Below are 20,048 nucleotides of genomic sequence, written 5' to 3'. Positions count from 1 at the left end.
CGAGATTAGGAGCAAACCTTCTCAGAAACAGGAATCATTTCAGAAAGTGTGGGTCCATGCCCCTGTTTGACAATGCACATTAGTAGTTAGTTTGATGTTTGAAGAAGTTTTAAGCCAAAACATCCCTATTTGGCTAGGACAGACTGAAAGTGCCAGAGAAATTATAACTAACTGGCAATGGAGCCAGGAAGTTCTAAATCAAGATAGACTTCTTGATTATTTATTAACTCAGCACTGGCTACATAATTAGCTCTTAACAGTCCCCCCCTCCCCAGTCACCATAGTAACTCAGCACCTTGCAGGTTTTAACAGATTGGTCTTCACAGCAGCCCTGTGAAGTGGCCTAATGAGGCAGAGATTAAGGGCCAATTCTTTTCTCTATGATATACACATGTTATAATGAGGGGAGGGGAGCCTTTGGACTTTTGCAGCTGCTTGGCTTCCTAGCGCCAAGAAGAGCCATCACTGTGACTATTCCCAAATCTCCCAAGAATGTAGAGAGCCACTTCCTCTGGACCTTCCTGTGGTTCTAATCAGCACTGCTCCCCCCCTGGACAGCTCCAGATCTATGCAGAAAAGGTGAGTTGGGTGACTGGATGTAGGGAAGGTACCTCCTGCATCTTCAACAAGGGCTACAGCTCAGTCAGTCAGAGTAGGCACTATTGAGCTAGATGCACTAACGGTCTGACTTTTTATAAGGCCCTTTGCTATGTTCTTAATGATCATGCAAAAGACATACACTTCAACCACCCTCTTAACCAGGGACATTCTGTATTCCCTGGGGCTGTGCATCAGATCCAGAAAATGGTGGATCCCAAACCAAAGTGGGCCATTTCAGGATTCAAGGCAATCCTGGGTTGCCCCAGGTTGGGTCAGGTCCACCCAGAGCAATTCAAGGCTGGCAACAAGGAGATGGTGGAGGAGGAGATGATCAGGTATCTTCAAAGGGCCCCCTTTCCCACCCTCCTCCCAACCACATGTTCAATTAGGTTCCAAAACCCAGAAAAGAACACCAGAAGAACCTGTTGGATCAAGTCAATGGCCCTTCTAGTCCAGGATCCTGTATTCACAGTGGCTAAGCAGATGCTTGTGAGAAACCCACAAGCAGGACCTGAGTACAAGAGCCCTCTGCCCACGCTCAGAGCCCTCTGCACGCTCAGAGCAGCTGCCCTCTTCTTCCCCCCTATTGACCTCACACACCCCCAACGCTTCAGTATCGAGCTCCGGGCACTTCCCAGCCGCCCCATTGCTCAAGTCAGGCTAGGAAACTGGTATTCAGAGGCATACTGGCTCCAACACCAGAGAGATAACATAGCCATTGTGGCTAGTAAGCGTTGACAGCCTTATCTACCAAAATTTCATCTGATCCTCTTTTAATAACATCCAAATTGATGGCCATGACAACGTCTTGTGGAAGCAAATCCCACAGTGTAACTATACTCTTAGAGGAGAACTCCTTGCTTTTGTCTCTCCTGATGAGGATTTATTCTTGATAGTGATTTCAAAAGATGTAGCAACCATTTTCACGTTCCACCTGTTTTCATGAGGATGAGCCAGAATTACATTGCACCTGCTGAGAACAAGAGTTGCCAACTTTTTAACCAGCCTTTGCTCTTGTGCTTTTTATAGCTGCTGCAGGCCTCAACAGGTGGCAATATCGTCTCCATACCCCGCAGAAGCGTCACCAACTGATTTCTGCAAGTCCAACTAGCTTTAATGCCACAGGAGCATGAGATGTCATCTTTGCTAGCCAGCTGGCATGCCTAGAATGAGCAAATACTTTTACCACTGTAGCTACAATCTGAGGGCTTCCCTTCCCCCATCCAAACCTTTCCCGCTCTTACATTGTCATTAACTTCCCTCTTGCTAAGAAGGTAGGATATTCTTCTGGGCCTGGGTTATTAATTTAAAAAGCCAGTTGTGCTAATTCTACTGCCAACTTTAGAGCACCTTATAGCATTTCATTCAAGTAATTGCCACTTGTAAAGGGGTATAAATTGATGTCTATTAGACAACGCAGCGCGAGAGAACTTATAATAGCCAAAATCAAAGCCTTTTATTGTCCACACTCATTCCAGACACTGCCAGCTCCTACATCTCTCTGAGCCAAAGAGCATATTGCCCTTTGGACTAAACAACATTGTAGGAGAAGACTCTGTAACTACAGGATGTAAGGTGTGGGGAGGAAGCCTCATGAAAACAACCAGTATCTAGTGTTTTACAGAGTGGACAGTGGGCTGGAGTGAATCAGAAGCAGTCAAAGAGCAAAGAGGAGGAGATGGGCAAACCAGGACCAGATTACAAGACACACCAGAGCTCACACATCATGGCACCAGGACTGCTTGTTATAAAGGTGGTTGCAGCAGCCTATAAGGACAACACAGGTGGCAGCAAAATAAGGGGGTGATGGTAATCTGGATCCCTTTCAACTCAACAGTTCTATGATCCTAGAAGAAAGTGAGCTGGGGTATTTTCAAAGGGACATCTGTATGCTCCTTAACCCTCTGTTTTCAGCCACAATCCTCATTTGCAGATGCACAGTCCACTGTAGCTGTAGCTCAGTAATTCAGTCCCCACCTTCGTATTCCTAGCTGAAGTACTGAATTAGAAACCAAGCCTGCAATTGTTTGCAAAGGCCCTTTTCTCTGTCCTGCTACAAAGAGCTGTGGCAGTGGTGAGTAGCAGGAACATGGCCTTCTCAGTGGTAGGCACATGATTTCGGAGTGCCCTCTCCTGGACAGTATATCTGGCTCCATCATTGCTGGATTTGAAGAAAACTATGAGAGACATTTTCATTCCAATCTGTGTTCAGTTAAGTTTTTTTGCTCTGCTTAAACAAATAAAACAATTAGCTGCTGATAGTTTTTAATGCATTATCATTATTATTATTATTATTATTATTATTATTATTATTATTATTATTATGCATTGTGTTATTTTATTGTAATTATAGCTAAAATTTGTTTTTTTGAAAACATTTATGGAAACTTCCCCTTGTGAGGGCAGCGAGCCCTGGTAAGGGGGTTATAAATCTTTGAATCAATAAAAGAATGAAATAAATGTCTGCCTATACAACATGGTGTAGGGGGTGCACTGTTTCCTGCCCCATACACACAAACATGTTTCCTTTCCCCCTGTTCCTGAGGTCTGAAGAGGGTTAGAGAATCTTGCCAAGGAGAATTCAAGCTGTTTCCTCCAACCACAGTCCAGCCTTTGAAATATGAGACTTGCTTTAACTATCATTCCGAGAGATCTTGACGTTTTATTTATTTTAGATTGACAAGTGGAAACCTATTTGTGAGCGCGATAGGGTAGGAGAGATATCAGCAAGCTCTCTCTTCCCCTAAGTGCACGGGGTTTATAATGAATTTTGTCCCCATCTCCTTGGTAAAACCTGGCTCTTGAGATTTGATAGGGATCGTGTACAAGCAGAGAGGCACTGCAAGGCCATTATTTATCTTCTACTCTTTATTCAGTCTTCATTATATATTAATATAGAGCCACCAATGTAAATGGGGCTTTGCAGGGTAATGTCATCGTAAAAGAGGGGCGGTGGGAGAGGGAGAGAGAAAGGTCTTTGCTTCCAATCTATATTAAACAGCTGGGGAGACAAGGAGGGGGAACTGGAGAAAAGGAATCAAAAACAAGAAGAGGTGATGAATGGGATTCCCAAAAGCACTTCGACCCAAACAGCTCTATTGGCTACCAGTCTGTTTCTGGGCACAATATGAAGTGCTGGTTATGATGTATAAAGCCCTATATGGCTTAGGTCCAGGCTATTTGGATGACAGTATCATCCCATATGAACCTGCCTGGACTCTGAGATCTTTCGGGGAGGCCCTTCTCAGTCCCGCCACCCTCACAGGCACACTTGGTGGGAATGCAGGAGAGAGCCTTTTTGGTGGCTTCTTACAGGCTTTGGAACTCCCTCCCTAGAGAAGCTGGACTGGCTCCCTCCTTGCTGTCCTTTCAGCAGCAGGTGAAGACTGTCTCTAAGTGCCCCTATTTTCTAGGGACAGTCCCAGATTTACAGAAGCCATCCTGGTTTCTGATTTGATCCTGGAATGACTGCTTTTCCTTAGGAAGTCCCTATTTTCATCAGAGAAATGTTGGAGGGCATGGAGTTATGTGATCCCCGAGCCAAGGAGATAAGTAACTACACAACATTTAGAAGACATCTTAAACCAGCCCAGTTTCCTTAATGTTTAATGTTTTATTCTGTTTTTATATATGTTGGAAACCTTCCAGAGTGGCTGGGCTACCCAGTCAGATGGGTGGGGAATGAATAAAATTATTAGTGTTTTAATTTGTATAAGTCATCCTGAGTCTCAGTTTAGTGAAAGGACGGGGTATGTATGTATGTATGTAGTGCAAAGGGGGTCTGGGTCTGGGTGTATTGCCCTGCCCCCTTTGCAGGGTGGCCAGTTATGCATTGCCAAGAATGAACATGGGTATGAGCCATCACTAAAAGAGGACACAGATTTGCATGAAATTTGCATATGTTGATTTACCGTATTTTTCGCTCTATAAGACGCACCAGACCATAAGACACACCTAGTTTTCGGAGGAGGAAAACAAGGAAAAAAAAATATTTTGAATCTCAGAAGCCAGAACAGCAAGAGGGATTGCTGCACAGTGAAAGCAGCAATCCCTCTTGCTGTTCTGGCTTCTGGGATAGCTGCGCAGCCTGCATTCACTCCATAAGACGCACACACATTTCCCCTTACTTTTTAGGAGGGAAAAAGTGAGTCTTATAGAGCAAAAAATACGGTATATATCTACATGCACATTTAGAAATAATTCCAGCCATTTAACTAGAAACATGATGCATCTCACCATAGCGAGCATCAGGGGGGAATGGTCCAAGGGACTTGCATGTATGCCTGCTCAGTCTGCTCTCCAGGTGCTAACCATGGATGGGCAAACTTCAGCGGCCCTCCTGCTCCCCCATTTTGGGCTATTTATCTTTAAAACAGACTTAGGCTGGGCAGCCCTTCAAATGGAAGACTGCCCTCTGACAGCCCTTCAAAGAGAGAGTGTCCTCTGTCAAGTAGGACACATGGCCACTAGGGCTGCACATTTGGGATGTGGGCACTTGGCAGACGCCCAAACATGCTGACCCCTGAGCCAAGGAGATAAGTAACTACACAACCTTTAGAAGACATATTAAGCCAGCCTTGGCCCTGCCTGTCCCCAAGTTTGTGCAGCTCCCCCTGGGAAAGAACCATAGCTTGGTGGTAGAGCATCTGGGTTCTCAGATTCAATCCCTGGCATCTCCAGGTAAGGACTTCTGCTTGAAACCCTGGAGATCCACTGCTGATGTAATTCTGAGCTAGGCAGCTTCCTCTACCATCACATGAGAGCATAAGAAGAGTCTGCTGGATCAGGCCAATGACCATCTGGTCTTGCATCCTCTTCTCACAGTGGCCAACTAGATGCCTCAATGAGGACCTGAGCACAACCCTCCTCCTGTGGTTTCCAACAACTGGGGTTCAGACGCATTGCTGCCTCCAACCATGGAGGCAGAGCATAGCTATCATGTCTGTTGTTGTCGTCGTTTAGTCACTCTTTGTGACCCCATGGACCAGAGCACACCAGCCATTCCTGTCTTCCACTGCCTTCCACAGTTTGGTCAAACTCATGCTGGTAGCTTCGAGAACACCATCTCGTCCTCTGTCGTCCCCTTCTCCTTGTGCCCTCCATCTTTCCCAGCATCAGGGTCTTTTCCAAGGAGTCTTCTCTTCTCATGAGGTGGCCAAAGTACTGGAGTCTCAGCTTCAGGATCTGTCCTTCCAGTGAGCACTCAGGGCTGATTTCCTCCAGAATGGATAGGTTGGATCTTCTTGCCATCATGTCTAGTAGCCATCAAAAGCCCCCCATCACTATACTGGGCATAATGTTTGGAGCAGGGAGCCTGGAAGATCAGGTTTTACAACTGCAGAGGGAATAAACCGTGTTGAATGACTGGGAAAGCGGTCCAGAAGGACATTAATAAAACAGAATAAAGTGAGCCCAATTTCCCTCTCCCTTCACTTGTTTTCTGAGTGACTTTTTGAAATGCAAGAATGAATGCCATTCCTTTAGCAGGCCAAACACACACACACACAAATATACTGACACATAAGCACATGCAGAGGAGTCTTTGAGCAAGCTGCCAAGGCCCTGACGAGTGCCTGGCAGGAGTATTGAATGCGCCACGTGAGAGGCTTTCAGTCGATTGGGAGGCGGAGAGGCTGCCAAAAGAGTGGCCGGCAGGTGAGAGGCAGCCCAGCATGGACCTGGAGCTTTGTCAGGTGGAGAAATAAATGGTGTCCTTAGCAACTTGATAGTAGGTTCTGAGAGCAATCATTCAATTGCCAGCCAGCCTCTGCATAAATTCCATGCTGGACTCTTGTTATGTTCCAAGCTTGCAGTTGCTCGCCAGGCTACTATAGTTGATAGCGGAGTGCTAAACACTGCACTTTTATTTCTCTTAAACTAGGTCAGGCTAGGGAGAGAGCTATGCATTCTGGGGTTGTTCTTTTTAAATGCAGAAAGAGCTTGGCTAGGGGCTGGGTTAAAAAAAAGGGGAAAGGACCCCTGGACAGTTAAGTCCAGTCAAAGGTGGCCATGGGGTTGTGGCGTTCATCTTGCTTTCAGGCTGAAGGAGCTGGTGTTTGTCCACAGACAGCTTTCTGGGTCATGTGGCCAGCATGACTAATTTGTTTCTGGTGCAACAGGACAACATGACAGAAACCAGAGCACCGAAATGCCGTTTACCTTTCCACCGCAGTGGTACCTATTTATCTACTAGCACTGGCGTGCTTTTGAACTGCTAGGTTGGCAGGAGCTGGGACAGAGCAACAGGAGCCACCCCGTTTTGAGGATTCGAACTGCCAACCTTCCAATCGGCAAGCCCAAGAAGCTCAGTGGTTTAGACCACAGCGCCACCCCTGGTTTGTATGTTTGTTGCATTGATATCCCACCTTTTCCTCCAATGAGCCCAAGGAGGTGTACCTGCTTCTCCCAGCTCATTTAATCCCCACAACAACAACCCTGTGAGGTGGGTCAGGCTGAAAGGGAGTGGCTGGCCCAAAGCCACCCAGTGAACTTCATGGCCAAGTGAGGATTCAATACCCTTAATACATCAACACTCAGAACAAATCTGATCCAAAAGCAGCAGAATATACTGGGAAGAGGGACTGATTGTTAAAACACTCTTGGAACAGGGTCTGGGAGAGGGTCAATGAACAACTCTCCGTACCCTTAACATCTCCCAGAATTCTTTGGGGGGGAAGCCATGAGGTGATAACGATACTGCTTTAAATGGGGCCAGAATGTGGATTGGGTCCACCATGTTTCCCAGTTCCATAGTGCCATCATCATGCATTTGCATCTGGCCATTATAGCCACAAAGACATAGGCCCAAGAATCTCAAACAGGGCTGGCTGCAGGCATTTGAGGGCCCTTGAACAAGCGACCACCTGGAAGGGGCCATCACTCAGTAAAGTTGTGCATGTTCTGCACTCATGGTGTCCCTGGTTCAATCCTTGGTATCTGGTATTTAAAAAAACCTGTAGGTCACAGGGCTTGGGAAATAGCTTTGCTTGAGGTTCTGGAGTCAGATTAAAATGGTGGACCATTTGATGGACCATTGGTCTATCTCAGCATCAAGTTGCTTTGCATGTTCCCTGGGTCGCTTTATCCACTGCCAGACAGAGCAGGCAAGATACATATACTGCTGCATCCTTTGCTGGGCAAAGCTTTAGCAAAGAGCCCTTTGTGGAGTCCCAACAATCACCTATGAAGCCAGATCACTGGCAGGTGAGTATGGCTTGTCCATATTGGCCCTGTGGGCCAAATGAGGAGGGATGATGGGCCAAATAAAGCCAATGCATCTGGTTGTTCTCCAACCCCCCGGTGCACAGATAAGCAAGCAAGCCAAGTCACATAACACAGTTGTGATATTGGCCATAATGTTTATCACTTTGATTCTAATTTAAACAGCCATGGCTTACCCTAAAGAATTCTGGGAGCTATAATTTGTTAAGGCCTCCCAGAACTACAATTCCCAGAATTCCCTGTGAAGAGGAATTTACAGTGGTACCTCAGGTTACATACGCTTCAGGTTACATACGCTTCAGGTTACAGACTCCGCTAACCCAGAAATAGTACCTCGGGTTAAAAACTTGGCTTCAGGATGAGAACAGAAATTGTGATCCAGCGGTGTGGCGGCAGCAGAAGGCTCCATTAGCTAAGTACTTCAGGTTAAGGTGCTTCAGGTTAAGAACAGTTTCAGGTTAAGAACGGACCTCCGGAATGAATTAAGTACTTAACCCAAGGTACCACTGTATTGTTAACTTGCTCTGTGAAAGGAATGGTGTAATCCTCAACTCTTAGCACCCTTAACAAACTACACTTCCCATAATTCTTTGGGGAAAGTCATAGTGGTATCACAATGCTTTCAATGTATGGTATTAATATGGTTGTTGTTCTGGAGGTTAATGTACAAATTTTGCCTCCATTTGTTTTCAGATGAAGGCCATAACAAGCCAGAAGATTTAAGAGAAAGGAAAGACAGTGGGGGGGGGTGAAGCTTTGAAGGGTCTGTTCTTTCTCCTCAGGCCTCACCACTGCTGCAGCATCTGCTCCACTTGGCAACTTTCAGAACAGGTCAGGCAGCATAAAAAGGAGAATTTGGGAGCAGCCATACAGTCCTGGTTGTGAACTTACTGCCAATATGTTCCCCGTCATTGATTCTGATTTACAATGAAAACCTTCACTGCATACCAAAGCTCCTTATAAATAAGCACTTCAAAACGTGCTAGGGGTGAAAGCCGAATGCGGGGGGAGAAACCCTGAAATAGTATTAGGGAGTAACTCAACCAGAGTAAGCAATTGGGAAAAGCCCCGCAAGGAACGTTTTTCAGAAAGCTCAATGCTGTTAGCAGGACAGGATTCAATAAGTGCCCAAGTGTTAGAGCGTTTACTCAGGGCCTTCCAATAATAGTCATGAATGTTCAGAAGCTTTAGGTTTTAGCTGCTCGGATTCCACTCAGCCGGGTGTCTCTTAAAACTGCTGTCGTAAATATGGAGGGAATGGACAAAACTAACTCAAAGGAGCTTCCTGCTGGCAGCCATTTTGTTTTTGCTTTCTCGTCAAGAATTCAGGCCCAAATACCTCTGAGGTGTTGCTGGAGGTCGAAGCAACATCAGTCCCCCACAAGAAGCCCTCCTAGTTTGGTCAGAATTGAGTATACTGTATACTTCCAGAGTTAATGCTAAACACATTACTTCTGGTAAATGAGCCACCATAGCCACTAGAGGGCCATGGAAATTTGTGTCCCAGGCTTTTTAGTCTCATCTACCCATGTACTATCTGAAACCAAAGGGGCAGATTGGTTGCCAGATGTGAAATATATTTGCATTATTTTCAGCTCTCCTAGCCCACTAATTTGGCCCCCTTTATTTGCAATACTAATTACAGTTGCAGTGTATTAGTTAAGTCAGTACAAGGTGTGGTTGTTATTTTTTTAAAGTATAGATTGCAAGCATTGGGTGGTGGTAGAGGAGGAGGTAATTGCTTTAAAAATAAATTCTAGGGTCCAAGCTTGGCCAAAAGCCATATTTAGAGGGGTGGAGTCTAAGGAGAAAACTGTTGACTGGTTTGACCTCTGGTTTCTCGTGGAGGTTATTTGGTTTCTCCATTTGTCCAGGAATATGCCTGGGTAGTGGCCTTTGCCAAAGGGCAACAGCCAGAGGTTCTTGGTCTCAGGCTTGCTGCAGGGTGAGCCTGACACAATTAAGTACACCATGTGAGGAAAAGAGATCAGCCATCTCCTTGGGACACTTTGCCAATTCCTCTTTTAGTGACAAATTAAGCCAAGTTAGGAAACCTCACTTCAAATCCCAAAGGCAATCTTCCTATCTTTCCATGCACTAAATTCTCCTGGAAAGAAATCTGTTCTACAAAAAACTAGGCCCTCTTAAAGACAAATTAATCAGCAGAAATAGAACCGCAGACATTTTTTGGCAGGAAAAAACTACAACAGTGGGAGGAGGCATGGATAGTGTTTTTCTAAGTGTTGTGTGGCAAAAGCAGTTTGCCAAGGAGAGCACCAGGGTTGAAGGCAGCCCCGAGCAAAGTGTATTCTGATGGCCCATTGCTCTGTTGGTGGGAAGTTAAATGGGGAGTCAGATCCAGCCACCTGGAAATGTTGGGCTCCTCAAAAAAATTAAAGGGGGAGGGAGCTGGGGCAGGCATCAGCAGTGGCCCCTGATCCAAGAATGCCAGATGGTCATGCTGGTTAGGCAACCTGTACATGCCCAGAAGCACTCATCCACATCTTCACACATCCTATGGAGAAGAATTTGGCATTGCAAAGTTTTTGGGTGAGGTTTTTCTACCTGATACGCACTTCTGCATGTGTCCGCTTTCCCCTGCAGCACAAAGAAGTGGTCAGTGTTGCACACAATTGTTAAACACACACACAGAGAGAGAGAGACACCTGAAACAAAGTGATTTATTGAATAAATTGGTTATTTAAAAAATTAATGGCTCTAAAAAAAAAAGAGAAGGATGTGCATTTTGCATCAGCTTGCTGCTTCCTGAGCTGATAAATTTACAGTGGAGAAAAAGCATGGGAGGGGCTATCCAAATGGATTATCCTCTATGGATGTTTAAGACCTCTTACCAAAATAGCCGTGCAACATGGCCGTTATAAATGTCATCCTTAACATCTTTTGATGCCTCTCTTTTATATATATTTACTCTGAAGTGGCCAGCCTATCATAGAACAAAGAGAGGGCACATTTTCAATCTCGTTTGGGTTGGCTCCTTGCTTGATGAACATTTTCCCCTCTGATGCTTGGTTCCACATATAAAACCCAGCTTGCCTTGGCTCTGTAAATCTGTTTTACATTCATCTTTATGGCAACCTGAAATGAGTCTCCAGCCAAATTAGCAATGTGTTAGTTAGGCTGCAATGCTAGATGCAGTTACATGGAAACACACTGAGCATTCAGCTAAGTTTTACTCAGAGGAGACCTACTGAAATTAATGGACCTAACATAGTTACAATCATTCATTTTAATATGCTTACTCTGGCAGGATCTGTACACTGAATGTGAGGTGCCAGGAGTTTCTTCCCCACCACTTTTTCTAGACGAGGACTCCCCAAAGGCAGAGTCTTTTGGCAACTGAAACTCTGAGGAGAAGACTGATCTGTTCCTTGGTCTTCCCCAGGTGGGACTGTAGACAGCAGCAACTGCATCCCCTTCTCTACATCCCAAGGAAGAACCTCTGCTACTCAACACTAATGGTCCACAGATGCCTTAGAGGACAAAGAGAGTGCTGTGGAAGAGATCTGCATAGCTGGAAATCCTGTTACCCTGAAATATTCAACAGCTGCAGAAGAAATAACTTAGGAAGAATTTTCTGATGGTAAAAACTATTTGACAGTGGAATGGACTGTCTAGGAAGGTGATGGATTCTCCTTTGTAAGAAGTTTTTAAATAGAGGTTGAATGGCCATCTGTCAAGGATTCTTTAGCTGTGATTCCTGCATTGCAGGTGGTTGGACTCAATGGCCCTTGGGGTCCCAACTCTGTGATTCAGAAAACACCAGCTCCTTAACTTCCCAGGAGGCAGCACTCAGGACATGGGACATCTGGTCAATAACTATCTTGCCCTGATATCTTGAACTTAGCCAAATGCTCCAGTACAGGCATAGGCAAACTCGGCCCTCCAGATGTTTTGAGACTACAATTCCCATCATCCCTGACCACTGGTCCTGTTAGCTAGGGATGATGGGAGTTGTAGGCCAAAAACATCTGGAGGGCCGAGTTTGCCTATGCCTGCTCCAGTACCTTGCAAAGACAGCTTGGATGGCTGGTCTCAGTTACAGGTGCCCTGTCCATGGTACCGATCCCTCTGCTCTTGATCTCTCTCCAAAGTGCTGGCTTGGCCTGGCTGTTCTACCTGTGTTGGAAACCAGAATCTACCTCCTCCCCTTTCCTTGGGTCATCATCCCTGCTTGGGGATGGGTGTCCCTGCAGTTCATGAACATTCCCACCCCCCTTTTCTTTCAGGAAAAAAAAAATGCTTCCAGAAGCAGCTCAGTTAGCTGCACAGTAGACCAGCAACATCATTTCACAGAATGCTCCATAGGAACAAAGACAATGCTATGTCAATTAATATTCAGCTTCATGAAATGCTGAAGGAAGCTGAACTGGATACACACATGTGATGTCTGACTTCATCTTTCTTCCCCATCCTTGACCCACAGGAGGCAGTGATGGCCACCAATTAGGATGGTGTTAAAATAAATTTAGATAAATTCATGGAAGAGAGGGGGTATCAATGGCTACTAGCCATGATGCCTATGTTCTGCCTTCACAGCCAGAGGCAGAAATTCTTCTGAACACCAGTTTCTGGAAACCACTGGAGGAGAAAGTGCTCTTGTGTCTGAATCCTGCTTACTGGTTTTCCACAGGCATCTGGTCAGAACAGGATGCTGTTCTGCATTGGGCCATTGGCCTGATCCAGCAGGCTCTTCTTATATTCTTATGTTCTTACCTCTGGTCCTAAATAAGGATGTGCTGAAATTTCACACACGAGGTACAAGTGGGGTAGGGATGTTGTAGAACTCCCATGCATCCTCAGAACCATCCAATGTATCTTTGTATCTCCTGTGGATGACATTCCAGCCATGAAGTCCCTTGCCTCCTCCTGCATTGCAGCACAATGTTGTTAGCTGAGAAGAGGCATCCAGTTGTCGAGGTAACATGGGAGCTTTCCCTGGCTTCTGTCATGAATACTGGAGCCCACTTCTGGGAGGCAGGGAAGCATCCCCATGTTTCCTAGGCAACCAGGTGATTCTTTTTTTCCCCTCCCAGTGCTCTGCAGCAGTAGCTGAGCTCTGGAAGATAAGGAAGCATTGTCCACTCAAATAATGGATTTTGTAGCCTTAGAACATGGGTGAAAAGTTTGGGGATTGGCTTTGGGCCTGTCCTCCAAAGCAAATCTCTCTTGTCCTAGCTGTTCCCTACTTACATGTGAGGAAATGAGAGGAATATCTGCAGAGAGGAGAGCCAGATTAACCCCTGACTAAGAGCAGTGGGGGGACCTTTCTCAATCCAAGGGTCTCATTCCCTTCTAGGCAACATTCCTGAGGCCACCTACCAGGGGTTGGCAGCACCAGAGGTGAAAGTCAGCAGAGCAATGGGTGCAAAATTTACCTGGTTTCTACACACATTCACACACCTGTCCCCAGCCTCCATCCAGCAACCAAGAGTCATTTTCAGGCAATAAACACGAAGCAATGGTGGTAAGAGGCCTGGAAGGAGGTGGTGTGGCTTGGAAGGGTGTGTGGTCTAGGCAGAGTCCTAAGGGCCAGTTAAAGAGACCTGGAGAGCCACATTTGACCCCCAGAACTGAGACTTCCCTCCCGCAATATAGAACAAGGATCCAGCCCTATTGAGGACTTTAGTGGAATTATTTGGGCATTACTAATCTTCCATCTCCTTGAATCAGGGCTAGCAACGCTTCTCTGCAGCTGATAACTCCTTTAGAATTCAAAGAAGGTGGCTAAATTCCCTCTGTGTGGACAGAAAGGGTAGAAGCTTCTACCTTGCATGATTTTTTCAGACGCTGCTTAATTGCTGTAAAATCGCCCTTCAGCCACAATGGAAGGAGAGCAAATGGAATGTGTCTCCCTAATCCGTAACCCTTGTACCCCTATGCTGCAGCCAGCACCGGGATTAATCCCCTACCAATTGGTGTGATTTTGTTTTTGGCTCGAGGAGAGTTTTACTGCCTTTTCCCTCCCCCCTGTCCTCCTCTCCTAATAATCAATATTGATTTTACTGCCCGTGTTATTATCCCAAGCTTGAAGATTTATTTTCTTGCTCTGCTTCTCGTGGAGATTGCGCTCTGGCTGGCTCCTTACTTTATTCCTTTGCAGGATAATTATCTTGCCCCATTGGCAAATCATGGTGTTTAGATTATATTGAAAAATAATCATTGGCTTCCACCACCGCCACCTCTTCACGGTCAAGTGGCTTGCTTTATTATTACACAGCGAAGCGAGGAGACGGCCAGTGGCTCAGAGGCAGGCAAAATCAACTGCCTGGAGAGGCAGGGAGGGGCATCCATGTCCGCTTCCAGCATCTGCTAACTAGAGAAGAAGGACTGGCTGTCACTCTAGTCCTCATGAAAATTGAGAGAGCTGCCTTCAGACTAAAGGCTAGAAGAAAAGGCGGGGAGACTAAAAAATGTATTATTCTATGCTCCTCTGTTCAGATTCGAGTAATTAACCAATTGAATGGCTTATGTTCCAGACTTAAAAATAGGGATTGCAGTAGAAAGTGCCTAAAATAGCTGGGTGCTGTACAATGTGTGTGTGAACAAACCAATTTTGTGATTAGCCACTGGAAATTCTTTTGCTTTTCTTCAATTTTCAGCAGCAAAAAGATTTTAAAAAATCAAAATTACCTTTCATCAAAAGTGTAGGAATTTGTTTCCCCTCCTCCTAACTAGTTTAGTATATTAGTCATTTGTGGATGAAACGAAAGGAGGATCCAAGTTTTTATCAAGCTGTAAATGTGCTTCTGAAAGGTAGCCTGGTGTTCTAGATATTGGGTTGCATTCAGTGCTAGTCCTATTCAGAGTAGACTCACTGAAGTTAATAAATATGACTAACTTAAGTTCATTAATTTCCATAGGGCTACCTTAGACGGATGCAACCCAAATGTCTTGGGCTAGGATGAGGTGGCAAATCCTTACTCTTTCATGAAGATCAGTGAATGAACTTGGGCTAGTTGTTCCCTCTCAGGCTAATCTATCTCACAGGGCAATTGTGAGGCTAAAACTTAGAGGAGACCATAGATGCCAACCAGGGCTCCCTGGTGGAATTTTAAATCATTATATGGTACTGCCAAGCCCTACCTGGATCCTCCAAAATCTGTGCCTTATTTTGTGGTAAAGGGCCACATTCCCATCTGGGCAACCTTCTGAGGGCCGTGTGCCAGTGGTGGGCAGAGCCAGAAGCAAAATTGGATGGATTTTAAAAATAATAATCACAGAAGCTAAAAGAGGATGGAATGGGCTTATGAATGCATAGGTGTAAAACTGGGACTGATCCACCCCTGGATTCATGCACGGCTACAGCAGGCCCAGAGAGTTCTGCCCAGTTTAAAAGCTTACATACTCCCTGCCACAACATGCATTGGTCAAATGTGGAATTGCAGGGATGCCTGTCCTGTTTTCCATCACCTAAGCACAGCAGAACACACTGTGTGTGTGTGTGTGTGTGTGTGTGTGTGTGTCTGACACACACAAACACATTTGCATCCAGTCTCTGCAAAACCTTTACATTCCACGTTGCTAGCTATTCCAATGAATTTCAATGGTTCATAGAAACAATGGAAGCTGCCTTATACGAAGTTTATGAAATTATGCATGGCACAAAGAAAGTGGAAAGAGGAAAGAGAAATTTTCTTCTCCCTCTCTCATAACACTAGAACTCACATTTGTCCAATTCAGGACAGATAAAAGAAAGGACTTCTTCATGTAGCACATCATTAAACTATGGAACTCACTCCCGTGAGATACAGTGATGGCCACCAACCTGGAAGGCTTTAAAAGAGACAAGTTCATGGAGGAGAAGACTATTGTGATGGCTCGGCTCGGCCTCCACAGACAACAATGCTTCTGAATACCAGTTGCTGGAAACCACAGGAGGGGGGAGGGCTCTGGTACTTGAATCTGCTTGCGGGTTTCCACAGTCATCTTGTTGGCCACTGTGAGAACAGGATGCTGAACTAAGATGGGCCTTTGGTCTGATCCAAGAGGTTCTTGGACTCTACATAGCTCAGCATTGACCACACTGTCTGGCGGTAGCTTTCCAGGGTTCCAGAAATGAGTTTCTCCCAGGGATTGAACCTGGGACATTTGGAATGCAAAGCAGATTCTCCACCACTTCTGACTAATGCCCCCTCTTGTCCTCTTTCTCCTTGAAAAGACATGCCTCACTGATTGCCAGCCTTCTCTCAATCTTCACCTTTCGAGTATTGATATGTGGTCTATAGACTGATCATGGCTGCTGAAGACCCAATGGAGGGTGGCCTGCTGTGAAGTGGGGTCCATCACCCCTGCCCTCTCATTAGCAGAGCAGATGGCATGCAACACGCTCCCAGACCCTGATATGATTGAACATTAACAACCAGTCTTTCAAATATTTATGACAATGGTTGTTTTAAGTAAATAATGCATGAAGGACCATTTCCTTCCCCCACCCACCCTCGCTGGCTTAATTCGCCTTAACGAGGATGGAAATCGTTCTGATAGATTGCCTTGTCATGAATGCAAAAAGGTGAGCGAGGCATTCCCTTGGAAAATCTGTCCTCGGGTAGCCAAGAATTGGCTGCAATCTTCCCCAAGTGGGTTTCAAGATACATACTTCACACTATAATGGAAAGACATGAGCAGACAGATCTTGTTAGTCAGTGCATCTTCTGCTGAGAGTCCCCAGATACCGTGTAGTCAAATAGGTGACAGCAGCCAGCCTAGGTTCTTGGGCTTTCCTGCTCAGTCTGTTGCAATGTATTAGTAGGATGAGCCAAAGCTCAGCAGTAGAGCATCACCTTTGCAGACAAAAGGAAACTTCGAGACTCAAGTATTGCAATGTGCTATCTTGGTCTGGAGGCTCCAGCTGGTGCCAAACACCACGGCTAGACCATTGGCAGGGACATATTATTGCCAGCACATCACCCTGCTGCTCAAAAGTCTTTGCTGGATGCCCACATGCTACCACGCCAGGTTTAAGGTTCTTGTATTGATTTACAGTACTCTTAATAGCTTGGGTCCAGGAAACCTCAGAGCCCCCAGATCCCCTATATCTTTGCCCAATCATTGAGGCCGTTGGGTAAGTTCATGTTAGTGGTCCCCCATGGCTCATATACACAGTTCATCTCCACCAGGAGCCATGTCATGCTTAGTATATGGGACCCAGTTTTATGGAACTCGCTTCCAGTTGAGGTCAGAAAGTCCTCCTTCCCTACTGACCTTTTGGCATCTATTGGAGAATTTATTATTATTACAGGCAACTCTCCAATTATGCATGGGTTGCATTCCAAAGCACCGCATGTTTAAATGAAATCGCAAATATTTTAAATACCATTGGAAACCATCTGCCAACACCTTCTGGGCACCATTGAAAAACCCTTAAAAAAACAACAACAACCAGCCGCACTTACCAGATGCCAAACTCCATCATAATCTCTCCCTCCAAACCTCCTTGCTCCAATTCCAACTCTCCACAGGCCTCAACGGTCAGTGCAAGGAGTCTTGGGATTACACTTGCAAAGGCTGGTGGGATTGTGTCAGGGTGTGATGGCCTGGGATTCGGACTCAGAGGCTGAACCTGAGGAATCCCAGCCTGCACAGGATTCCCCGCCCCCAGAACCAGCTGAGCCGGGGCTGGGGCTTGAGCCTGAAGGGTCCTCACCTGTGCTGGATCCTCAGGTGCAGGCACCAGCTGAGTCTGCTCTGGCTCCTGAGGTAATGGAGGACCCATTGCCTGCAGGTGCTCCACTCCCAGCCCTGTCAGGGGAAGCTGAGGTCACCCCTGGGTCCGGTAACCCTCCAGCCTCTCCTAAGCTGCAGAGGCTCAGGGCAGAGAGGCGGAGGGAACTAAGTTCCAGCAGGAGGAGTGCTCACCTCCAGGCCAGGAGAAGCAAGTCACCTGTGGACTGGGGCCGCCCTATGCCTCGGGGCAGATAAAAGCCAGCCAGCCCCAGTCCCAAGTTACGGGAGCAACATTGTTGGTAGCCAGTTCCTGCCTGCACCCTGTCCTGCCGGATCTCCTGACCTCACCCAACTCCCTGCCTTGGACCCAGCTTCAGCTTTGACGGACTGCCTCCATACTGCAATCTCGACCTCGGACTGGACTCAGACCTCACCTAACGGTTTACCCATGGGACCAGCACACAGGAACTCGACAGAGGAGGAGTGGTGGAGAACACCTCCCCAGCTGAAGCTTCCAGAGAAGAGGAAGACAGTATAGATCAGTGGTTTGTGGGAGGTCATAGCTCAGAAGCAGATGAGGGGAAATTTGGAAAATAATGGGAGAGGAGCAGGAGGCAGCAGAGCTAGAGCAGCTAGAAAGCATTTCAGACCCTCCTTCTCCCAGAACCTGGTGGGCATTGAAAGTAGGAGAGCAAAGGGCTTGGAGACAAATGACCCTAAGCGGCCACTGTAAGGTGCGTGAGGCTGTTGATGATTGAGGAAGTGGAGAGCAGGTAGGATGGAGAATTACTCAGAGCAACTCCAAGAGGCTGCATTTCTAAGCCTCTCTGTGGATATTGAATAAAAGACATTGGTAAGAACTTCCCCTGTCTTATCTATTCCTGGCAGCCTACTGTGGAGGGATCAGATTCCCTGACACCTGATAGATTGCAAGGCACTGTTTCCATGCCTTTTGCCCTTCATGGGCTCTTCTAAGGCTACTTTTGCCATTTTTAAAGTTGCTTCCAGGTTTGGCTCAATGCGCACACATGGTGCTGCGCATCAACTGGACACGCATAAATTGGTTGTTGCCTATATTAATATTCCACCTAATTTTATAGTTTAAACCATGGTTGTTTTTTGTTTCAGGGTTTTTTCTCCATATTGCATCTTCGTAAACTCCATAGAGACTGCTGTACTTAAGCGCTTTATAAATTAAAGAAATAAAAGGCCCCACGTTCAACCTCTGACATATTCAGGTAGGGCTGGAACCCTCCTTGAAATCCTGGAGAGCTGCTGCCAGTCAATTGGGCCACCAATCCTCATTGGTCTAATTTGGGGTCCCCTCTCCTAAAATGTGTGATTCTTCAATTTGTGGTCCTCTGCTGATACCTGTCTCATATCTGCAGACAGTGGGTTTTTGGGCTGTGGAAAGGCTGCCACTCAGAAAGGATTTTGCTATTTAGCATCTAGGATGGAAGCACTGGTGGGTATGTTTTGTTTCTAAATTCTGCCCCCCTCCCCTTGCACACACACTCCTTGATGCTGCTTTTACCCCATATGTGGAACTGCAGTTTGTTCTCAGAAACTTGTAGTCTGCTCAACAAACAGCAAGCGGGTTCTTTTACAGTCTTTTCATAGTTGCGCTTTGTGCAGACATGGGAGACAATTAGAGGCTGTATAATCAGAAGCGCCAGGGGCGGGCCTTTCATGTCTGCTGTGCTTGGGGACTCTCAGGAGGGGTTATTACCATATTAAGCATCCTTCACACATCTGAAAAACATAGTCCCTGACTGCCGCCGCCACCCGCTCCCCACCAAAAAGCAGGCAAGAAATCCAACAGGGAACTCCAACAAAAGAGGCTTGAGAGACAGAACCTCACTTTGTTTTCTCCATTATTTTTAAAGTTCATTTGATGATTAAATGTTTTGCCTCCATTTAATTTTTTTTTTTAAGCAACTGTGTGCTGGTTTTTGTTTCTGGTTTTTTCTGATTTGTTTTGTGTGGGGTTTTTTTGGGTTTTTTGTGTGTGTTTTTGGTGCACAACGCAGCTTACTAGCCTTCTGGACAGAACAGTCTTTCACAATAAGAAGAGCCTTCTGGATCAGGCCAATGGCCCATCGAGTCCAGCATCCTGTTCTCACAGTGGCCAACCAGATGCCTGTGGGAAACCTGCAAGCAGATTCAAGTGCAAGAGCACTCACCGTTCCTGTGGTCTCCAGCAAATGGTATTCAGAAGCATCGCTGCCTCCAACTCTGGAGGCCGAGCATACCCAGCATAGCTAATAGCCATTGGTAGCTCTCTCCCCTTCCATGAATTTGTCTAATCACCTTTTAAAGCCATCCAAGTTGGTGGCCATCACTGGCTCCTGTGGGAGTGATTTCCATAGTTTAACTATGCACTAGGCTTTTGGCTAATTAAACAATCTAAGGCCCTTTAAACTGTGGGTGCTACTATTTTTTATTTGTTGCTTTGTTATGCATTTGTGTGCGTTTATATTGTAAACTGCCCTGTGATCCTTGAATGAAGAGCAATTTAGAAATAATGATGTCTCCTTCTCCTT

This window comes from Podarcis vaucheri, assembly GCF_965113315.1.
Source record: "Podarcis vaucheri genome assembly, chromosome: 15".
In the NCBI taxonomy this organism is placed as follows: domain Eukaryota; kingdom Metazoa; phylum Chordata; class Lepidosauria; order Squamata; family Lacertidae; genus Podarcis; species Podarcis vaucheri.
The sequence above is the reverse complement of the archived record's forward strand: the minus strand, read 5'-3'. Positions refer to the sequence as shown.